This window comes from Anomaloglossus baeobatrachus, chromosome 8 (assembly GCF_048569485.1).
Source record: "Anomaloglossus baeobatrachus isolate aAnoBae1 chromosome 8, aAnoBae1.hap1, whole genome shotgun sequence".
In the NCBI taxonomy this organism is placed as follows: domain Eukaryota; kingdom Metazoa; phylum Chordata; class Amphibia; order Anura; family Aromobatidae; genus Anomaloglossus; species Anomaloglossus baeobatrachus.
Window position 1 is genome coordinate 201,429,534 of NC_134360.1, and position 10,691 is coordinate 201,440,224.

A 10,691-nucleotide genomic window follows, 5' to 3' on the forward strand; every position below is an offset into this window, starting at 1 on the left:
TCTATGGTGTAATGATAGCTATTTAAAAAAATACATTTTAGGTGCTGGCGCGTCCCTTTCAACCTTGACAATGCAATGGTCCCATTAAATTAATTATTGTTGTTGTAGTATTGCACATATTTAGAACAGCAGTACACTATGAACCAGTTGAGTAATGTTCCGATCTACACCAATAATAAACCTTGTAGCAAAGGGTCATTTTATAAGGGAATACTTACTATAGATCTCATTATTACAACATGATAGATTACTACTGACTCCACACAAATACCATAAATGATATAATAAACAACAGCCAAAGGGCAATTTATACCCAGGAAAACATTTCAATAAATCAATCAACATTAAAGCTTTGCTCTTCATCAGCTAAATTCATGGGATCTAAACCTATTTACATTTTAAACTGGCTCACCTGGTTGAGCAACGCTATTCAGTTAATTACCATAATGTCTACTGACATTGCAGAAGTTACAAAATTGCTGATTTAATTATGTTACCTTAATGGACGGTGAATAAAAAGTCAGAGCAAGGGATGAATTTTAATGAAAAAGGTGAAACCACACATGTCCCGCAATCACCTCCAGCTATGTGCCTTACAGCACAATGTGAGCAAATACTGAGAAAGTGAAAACTGGAATTAAGAAAATAACCGAAGGAACAAGTTTAAAAAAAAATATTTTATTTCTACCTTCCAGACTACAAAATATAAAGTGCTACTGTCATGATTTTAGCATGGCTTTGTATCTGCATAGCCCGTGCATGTATGTTGTCTTCGAGGTTAGGTCCGACGGGAGGTGCCTGTTCAGTCGTTCCTCGTTCTGGAGGTCATGCCGCCATATTTTGGTGTTGTTACCTCGGTACGCCGCCAGTAATAGTTCCTGCTCTGAAGCGTGCAACTGGTTCCTGTGAGCGACTCTGATTAAGTCCCGCTAACCCTTACCACTCTCCCTGACTTGTCTCTCATGCCTGGTCTCATCCCTGTACTCCTGATCCTGATCCCGTTCCGAGTCCTGACCTCCGCTCCCTCCCCTGTCCTTACTTGTTCTCCTGGCCTTCGACCACGGTTTTGTTCTTTGACTTTGGCTCGATTATCCTTTGGTACAGACGTGACATCCCGGCATAGATCTTGAAATAACTATCCTTGAGCTTGTGTTAGTGACCTCTAGTGGGCCTCTGTCTTACTGCACTCAGGAGGTCTTCGCCTACCTGAGTTCCAGTGCCCTCTAGTGGTAGCAGCTTTACAGCTACTCAAAGTTTGAGATTTTTGCTAAATTATGAGATTATACTTACCAAAGATTATGGCCATAAGATAAATAATGGTTTCCAAAGACAATGATTGCTAGTAGTAAACATAAAGAGTAAAAATAAAAAAAAATATTGTACAAAAATTAATTTTGCGTGGAATGTTCAGTAGCATAATGCTACATCTTCATTTGTGGAATACAAAGCAGTAAGAAAAAATATAATTGTTAATATAAATTATATTCTGTGCTGCTCATAATGGTACACTGCAACCTTCTTGTTGTTGAAGTTGTGCGCCATTATTTCCCATATGTTCAGTAGAACACTATAAATTCTTTCTACTTCACAGGGTTCCTAAAACCTTGTGGACAGTAACTGTGTAGATGTTTGAAATATATATACTGTATTCTTCTGCTGTCTTAATTCAGAAGCAGGACAGGCTAGTCATTGAAGATCTTGATGAATGATTTACTTGAACCCGGAGTCCCTAGGGCTGGAATTTGCTTCACCCATTCTTTGCCAGTCAGTGTGAGCTGCCTTTGATTAACCGGAATTGACCTGAATCTCAGCACTAAGATATTGAATGCTTGTTCCTCGACTTGGGCTGGTCAGATGCTTAGACGAGCTCAACGCGAGTAACAAGCATTATGGGAAGTCAATCATTGGCCTGTTGGGGTCTCCGGCTACATACAGCCAGCCATAAACAGACCATTTCCGGTGTGAGGGTGAATGTTTTTTGTTTTTGGTCACAGTACGTCTGACAACATGTTTTTTCCCTAGGGAGTGCCATTCAGAGACTGAGCTCCGCGAGTACGCTAAGGCAATGTGCCCACAGGAAAAGTGTCCTGCGGATATATCCGCAGGACATTCCGCAGGAGCTCCCAGAAAACCGCAGCACAACTTTTGTCTGTTTACATGCTGCGGATGTGCTGCGGATATGCTGCAGTCATTGTGCATTGAGGATACAGTACCATGGCTTCGGCACTGCATCCTCAATGCAGAACAAGTGCTGCAGTGATCGGGGAGTTCATACCTCCATCACGCAGCACTTCACTTTCCGTCTGTGTCTGCACATTGCCGGAGAAGGTGGGCAGGCCTGAACGAGCTCCGCCTGTCACATGACCTGAGCTCCACTGCGCTACTCTGCACAGGAGGAAGTGACTCGTGTCTTCTAGCATGGCAGGCAAGTATGGGATCGGGCGGAAAAATCCGCAGGAATAATTGACATGCTGCAGATTTTTCCGCAGGGAAATTCGCATTATGGCTATGTGCGCACAGTGCGTTTTTCGCGGCATTTTGCGCGTTTTTCGGGTGCATTTTTGGCCTCAAAACTGCATGACTTTGCTTCCCCAGCAAAGTCTATGATTTTTCAATTTTGCTGTCCGCACACAACTGTTTTTTTAAGCTGCGTTTTTATGCTTAAAAAAAAAATGGACATGTCAATTCTTTCCTGCGTTTTCCCCCCATGCAATGCATTGGAAAACCGCAGAAAAACGCAGAGATCAAAAACGCAGCAAAACGCAGCCAAAAACGCACCAAATCACGGTAAAAACGCATGCGTTTTTTGCTGCGTTTTTTGCCGTGGGTGCGTTTTTGTGCATTTTTAGCAGCCAAAAACGCACAAGAATGCAGAGTTAAAAAAACGCAGTGTGTGAACTTAGACATATATTACTGCTACAAAAAACGCAGCATGGGCACAGCACTCCCTAAATGCCATAGAAATGGCCGGGGACTCACTGTATTGCGCATTTTTGAAAAATCTGCCTAATTTCCACGAAATAATCGCGGCAAATTTTTCAAATTTTTCACAGCGTGGGCACATAGCCTAATACTTGATCAAGTAACATGCAGTGCTGAGCACCTTTGCCCATCACTACATATAAGTCAATGGAGACCCGACCTCCTGTGCCCCCAGTTATGTTTTACCCTTCCTGGATATTAAAAATAAGTGGGAGCCAAGTCCTTTTTTTTCTTTATTGTTCACAACAGTGTACAGACAACTTCTGCATGCAATAAAGTTTGGTGATTGGTTGTGCTACAGCCTTTTTTTTTTCCAAACTTTATTAACATACAAACAGAACTCAAACGCTGACTTTTTTTGTTGTTTTGTAAAAAGTCCGTGTTCGAGTCCAAGACACAGACACCCTGTGTCTGATATGAACCCCAAACTTTACCATTCAGGTTCGCTCATTCCTAGTCAACAGAGGTATAAATCATTAAAGAAGTTGTCCAGTTACCAAAACTGATTTTTTTTTTTCTGATAAATCTTGCTAATATGTGCCCCTCAACACATCTATTATGTTTTTTCAGCAAAATTACCTTTCATTGTGCACTAGCAGCACACGGTCATTGCTGGCTCCAGCTCTGATGGGGTTAATCTCTCCTCTGACTTCCTGTGTTCAGTTCCTACAAGTCCCAGAATTCTTTGTGGCTTTAGGGCGGTGTCTGGCTTATCTAACACACCCATTGTGTCTAATACACCCACTCTGCTCCCACCCAAACCCTCCTCCCTGCCTCTTCCCAGTGGATGTGCACTCAGAGAAATCACAGATACAGCAGCTCTGCACAGCCAGGGGAAGAAAGTGTGTGTGCGCGTGTATATACAGTGTGTGTGTGCGTATATACAGTGTGTGTGTGCGTATATACAGTGTGTGTGTGTATATACAGTGTGTGTGTGTGTATATACAGTGTGTGAGTGAGTGTGTATGTCATACTCACCTGTCTGCAGGGTCCGGGTGCCATGCTTGCTTCCAGCCCCTGTCTCGGTCCCGCCGCTCCGGCTGTGTGAAGTGTCCCCGGTGCATGCACGAAGCTTGCAGGACCTGGCCGTGGATCACCTGATGCAGTCACCTGACGCATCAGCTGATCGTAGTCTCGCCGGCTTTTTCTTGCCCGGCCGGCTATCAGCTGATCCTGCCGTCAGGGGACTTCATCAGCTGATAGCCGGCCGCTCCTGCAGTGATGGGCCAGGATCAGACTCCGCTCCAGGAGCTGCCGGTCATCAGCACAGACGTGAGTATTTATTTATTTTTTGCACTGATGCATCAGCTGATTGTATAATCGGCTTTTATACAATCAGCTGATGTGTGATGTGATTCACATCCTTTATCCTGACACATCATCTGATCGCTTTGCCTTCCTTCCAGCAAACCGATCAGATGATATTGGATCCGGATTGGACGGCGCGGGACCCTGACCCAGGATTACTGCGGAGGGGGGTTTATTTCAATAAAGATGGAGTCACTAATTGTGTTGTGTTTTATTTCTAATAAAAATATTTTTCTTTGTGTTGTGTTTTTTTTTTTTTCTTATCATTACTAGAAATTCATGGTGGCCATGTCTAATATTGGCGTGACACCATGAATTTCGGGCTTAGGGCTAGCTGATAATATACAGCTAGTCCTAACTCCATTATTACCCGGCTAGCCACCCGGCATCAGGGCAGCTGGAAGAGTTGGATACAGCGCCAGAAGATGGCGCTTCTATGAAAGCGCCATTTTCTGGGGTGGCTGCGGACTGCAATTCGCAGTGGGGGTGCCCAGAAAGCATGGGCACCCTTCACTGTGGATTCCAATCCCCAGCTGCCTAGTTGTACCCGGCTGGACACCAAAATTAGGCGAAGCTCACGTCATTTTTTTTTTAAATTATTTCATGAAATTCATGAAATAATTAAAAAAAAAAAAAGGGCTTCTCTATATTTTTGGTTCCCAGCCGAGTACAACTAGGCAGCTGGGGGTTGGGGGCAGCCCGTACCTGCCTGCTGTACCCGGCTAGCATACAAAAATATGGCGAAGCCCACGTCATTTTTTTTTTCTTTTTGGGTAAAAAACTGCATACAGTCCTGGATGGAGGATGCTGAGCCTTGTAGTTCTGCAGCTGCTGTCTGCTCTCCTGCATACAATGAACATTTTGAATAAGGAAATGACATCAGACCTTTTTTATTTTTTTCATCAACAATCTTTAATGGCATTGTGCACTGATTAAAAACGCAGTGAGCAAAAACGCAGCAAAAAAGGCACCAAATCGCGGCAAAAACGTGACATGCAGCATCCGGTCACCTGCACTACAAGTGCCAGAGTGGAGAAAGATAGTGACATGCAGCACACTATGTGTCAGAGCAGAGCATGTCACTGTCTCCACTCCGCTGACCTCACAGCCCGTACACGCTGCGATGGATGCAGGGGGACACAGAACAAGTAATCGGCCGACACTGGAGTCATCTGATTACTTGGGATGAATTGAGCAGTAAAATGCTCTGGTGCTCGATGGGCGAAGCCCATGCCGTTTTTTTAAAAAAAAAATTAATTAAAAATAAAAAAAAAAAAAAATCACATTGTTTGTGGGCTCCCGCTGCATTTTCTGTTGCTAAGGGTAACCAAAGCAGCTACTGGCTGCTAGCCCCCGCTGCTTGGTGTTACTTTCACTGGCAATAGAAATGCAGGGAAGCATTTTTTTTTTTTATAAAGGTTTTTCCCTGAAAACGTTTTTAAGAAAATGACGTGGGCTTCGCCATATTTTTGTATCCTAGCCAGGTACAGCAGGCAGCTACGGGCTGCCCCCAACCCCCAGCTGCCTAGTTGTACCCGGCTGGGAACCAAAAATATAGAGAAGCCCTTTTTTTTTTTTTATTTCATGAATTTCATGAAATAATTAAAAAAAAAAAATGACATGGGCTTCGCCGAATTTTTGAGTCCAGCCAGGTACAACTAGGCAGCTGGGGATTGGAATCCGCAGTGAAGGGTGCCCAAACTTTCTGGGCCCCCCGCTGCGAATTGCAGTCCACAGCCGCCCCAGAAAATGGCGCTTTTATAGAAGCGCCATCTTCTGGCGCTGTATCCAACTCTTCCAGTGGCCCTGGTGGCAGGTGGCACGCTGGGTAATAAGGGGTTAATACCAGCTATGTTTTACCCGCTGGTATAAAGCCCGAGATTCTAAATGTCAGGCCAAGGTTGACCTGGCCATTAAGAATCTCCAATAAAGGGTTAAAAAAAAAAAGACCACACAGAGAAAAATACTTTATTAGAAATAAATACACAGACACAGTAGGGACTCCATGTTTATTACTCCCTCTCACCCCTCCACGATGGAGAGATTTCTGTACTGACCATGCCAGGAGGGGGGGGGGGGAAGAAAGCGAGCGGGGGGGGGGGGGGGGGGAAGAGAGCGAGCGGGGGGGGGGGGAAGAGAGCGAGCGGGGGGGGGGAAGAGAGCGAGCGGGGGGGGGGAAGAGAGCGAGCGGGGGGGAAAAGAGAGCGAGCGGGGGGAGAAGAGAGCGAGCGGGGGGGAGAAGAGAGCGAGCGGGGGGGAGAAGAGAGCGAGCGGGGGGGAGAAGAGAGCGAGGGGGGAGGAAAAGAGAGCGAGGGGGGAGGAAAAGAGAGCGAGGGAGGAAAAAAGAGAGCGCGGGAGGAAAAAAAGAGAGCGCGGGAGGAAAAAAAAGAGCGCGGGAGGAAAAAAAGAGCGCGGGAGGAAAAAAAGAGCGCGGGAGGAAAAAAAGAGCGCGGGAGGAAAAAAAGAGCGCGGGAGGAAAAAAAGAGAGCGCAGGGGGGAGGAAAAGAGAGCGCAGGGGGGAGGAAAAGAGCGCAGGGGGAGGAAAAGAGCGCAGGGGGGAGGAAAAGAGCGCAGGGGGGAGGAAAAGAGCGCAGGGGGGAGGAAAAGAGAGCGCAGAGGGGGAAAGAGAGCGAGCGGGGGGGAAAAGAGAGCGAGCGGGGGGGAGAAGAGAGCGAGCGGGGGGGGAGAAGAGAGCGAGCGGGGGGGAGAAGAGAGCGAGGGGGAGGAGAAGAGAGCGGGGGGAGGAAAAGAGAGCGAGGGGGGAGGAAAAGAGAGCGAGGGGGGAGGAAAAGAGAGCGAGGGGGGAGGAAAAGAGAGCGAGGGGGGAGGAAAAGAGAGCGAGGGGGGAGGAAAAGAGAGCGAGGGGGAGGAAAAGAGAGCGAGGGGGGAGGAAAAGAGAGCGAGGGGGGGAGGAAAAGAGAGCGAGGGGGGGAGGAAAAGAGAGCGAGGGGGGGAGGAAAAGAGAGCGAGGGGGGAGGAAAAGAGAGCGAGGGGGGAGGAAAAGAGAGCGAGGGGGGAGGAAAAGAGAGCGAGGGGGGAGGAAAAGAGAGCGAGGGGGGAGGAAAAGAGAGCGAGGGGGGAGGAAAAGAGAGCGAGGGGGGAGGAAAAGAGAGCGAGGGGGGAGGAAAAGAGAGCGAGGGGGAGGAAAAGAGAGCGAGGGGGAGGAAAAGAGAGCGAGGGGGGAGGAAAAGAGAGCGAGGGGGGAGGAAAAGAGAGCGAGGGGTGAGGAAAAGAGAGCGCAGGGGTGAGGAAAAGAGCGCGAGGGGAGGAAAAGAGCGCGGGGGGAGGAAAAGAGAGCGAGGGGGGAGGAAAAGAGAGCGAGGGGGGAGGAAAAGAGAGCGAGGGGGGAGGAAAAGAGAGCGAGGGGGGAGGAAAAGAGAGCGAGGGGGGAGGAAAAGAGAGCGAGGGGGGAGGAAAAGAGAGCGAGGGGGGGAAAAGAGAGCGAGGGGGGGAAAAGAGAGCGCGGGGGGAGGAAAAAAAGAGCGCGGGAGGAAAAAAAGAGAGCGCGGGAGGAAAAAAAGAGCGCGGGAGGAAAAAAAGAGAGCGCGGGAGGAAAAAAAGAGAGCGCGGGAGGAAAAAAAAGAGAGCGCGGGAGGAAAAAAAGAGAGCGCAGGGGGGAGGAAAAGAGAGCGCAGGGGGGAGGAAAAGAGCGCAGGGGGGAGGAAAAGAGAGCGCAGGGGGGAGGAAAAGAGAGCGCAGGGGGGAGGAAAAGAGAGCGAGGGGGGAGGAAAAGAGAGCGAGGGGGGAGGAAAAGAGAGCGAGGGGGGAGGAAAAGAGAGCGAGGGGGGAGGAAAAGAGAGCGAGGGGGGAGGAAAAGAGCGAGGGGTGAGGAAAAGAGAGCGCAGGGGGGAGGAAAAGAGAGCGAGGGGGGAAGAGAGCGAGGGAAAAGAGAGGGGAGGGGAGAGAGGGATAAGAGGGGAGAGAGGGATAAGAGGGGGGCAGAGAAGAGGGGGAAGAGGGGAGGGGGAGAAGAGTGGGGGGAGAGAAGAGAGTGGGGAAAGAACAGGGGGGGGGGGGGCAGAGGTGCTCTGTCACCAACTGTCTCCACTCTGTGACTTGTGGTGCAGGTGACAGAGTGCAGACAGTTGGTCCCATGCAGCAGGACAGATGGCAGAGCACAGCGGTGACATGCTGCCAGTGTCTTGCTGCTGGGAGGAGCAGATGATCACACTGCCCGACACCGGCCGCTCTCCTGACATCGCAGCAGAGCGGGCGGGTGGAGAGTGTGAGCACATACTTACGTGCAGGGGGGATTCAGCTAAAGACCCCCCCCTGTACTGCACCCTGGCGCCCCGTGTCTCAGCCTCTCTGCAGGACGCGGCTCCACAGTGACGTCCTCCGGCTCCTCCCCTCGATGCTGGGCTGTGACGTGCGGTAGTCACCGCCCACAGCCCTGTCACTCAATCTGAGTGGCGCCGGCATCCTGTGACGTACCCGTCTTGTTTGAGAGCCCGGAAATGCCGGGACGTCAGAGGATGCCGGCGGCCACAGCTCCAGGGGGTCATGTGACTGGCACTGAGCGTGCAGGATAGCGCCGCTCAGTGCCAGAACTGGAAACAGAAGCCAATGGAGAAGACGCCTAGAAAGGTAAGTATAGCTCATACAGAAAATAAAAAAAATGGGTGAACCACCCCTTTAAGATCTTCAACATTTAGTATGCGCCTGTACAGAGAAATATGAAATCTTTTTCAATATTACTGCTGGCCTTCTGCAGTCATGTTTTGCCCACATGCTTCCTCAGGTGGCAGCCATTGATTACTTTTTCTTTCTTCCTGAACCGGTTAGTGAATACTGTGTTTATGTAACTTTGAACTATAATGTAACTCCAAAAGCATCTCTAAAAATTTAATTCAATTAATTTCTGGCCTTAAAGGGGATTATCCTACAAGTAATGATGAGCAAGTTTCTAAATACTCGGATTCGAGATACTCGTAACGAGCACTGTCTAATACTCACGTATTCATTCCGCATATCATGTGTAATGCAAGTCAATGGGGAAAACTCACAAGGTAACGCGTAAACCAAATGCTGTACTATTTGTGCGAGGAGCGAATAATACGGCATTCTGGTTACTCGTTACTTTGGGAGTTTTTCCCCATTGACTTGCATTGCACATGATATTCGGAATAAAAACCGCAGCACAACTTTTGTCTGTTTACATGCTGCGGATGTGCTGCGGATATGCTGCGGATATGCTGCGGATATGCTGCGGATATGCTGCAGTCATTCTGCATTGAGGATACAGTACCATGGCTTCGGCACTGCATCCTCAATGCAGAACAAGTGCTGCAATGATCGGGGAGTTCATACGTCCATCACGCAGCACTTCACTTTCCGTCTGTGTCTGCACATTGCTGGAGAAGGTGGGCAGGCCTGAACGAGCTCCGCCTGTCACATGACCTGAGCTCCACTGCGCTACTCTGCACAGGAGGAAGTGACTCCGGTGTCTTCTATCATGGCAGGCAAGTATGGGATCGGGCGGAAAAATCCGCAGGAATAATTGACATGCTGCAGATTTTTCCGCAGGGAAATCCGCATTATGGCTATGTGTGCACAGTGCGTTTTTCGCGGCGTTTTTGCGCGTTTTTCGGGTGCGTTTTTGGCCTCAAAACTGCATGACTTTGCTTACCCAGCAAAGTCTATGAGTTTTCAATTTTGCTGTCCGCCCACAACTGTTTTTTTAAGCTGCGTTTTTGAGCTTAAAAAAAAAAAAAAATGGACATGTCAATTCTTTCCTGCGTTTCCCCCCCCATGCAATGCATTGGAAAACCGCAGAAAAAACGCAGAGATCAAAAACGCAGCCAAAAATGCATCAAATCGCGGTAAAAACGCATGCTTTTTTGCCGCGGGTGCGTTTTTGTGTGTTTTTAGCGGCCAAAAACGCACATAAATGCAGCGTCAAAAAAACGCAGTGTGTGAACTTAGCCATATAAAGTTCACAGTGCGTTTTTCGCGGCGTTTTTACGCGTTTTTCGGGTGCGTTTTTGGCCTCAAAACTGCATGACTTTGCTTCCCCAGCAAAGTCTATGAGTTTTCATTTTTGCTGTCCGCACACTTTTTTTTTAAGCTGCGTTTTTGAGCTTAAAAAAAAATGGACATGTCAATTCTTTCCTGCGTTTTTCTGCGTTTTCCCCCTATGCAATGTATTGGAAAAACGGAGCAAAACGCAGAGATCAAAAACGCAGCCAAAAACGCACCAAAAAATCACGTATACTCACGTATTCATTCCGCATATCATGTGTAATGCAAGTCAATGGGGAAAACTCGCAAGGTAACGCGTAAACCGAATGCTGTACTATTTGTGCGAGGAGCGAATAATACGGCATTCTGGTTACTCGTTACTTTGGGAGTTTTTCCCCATTGACTTGCATTGCACATGATATTCGGAATAAATACGTGAG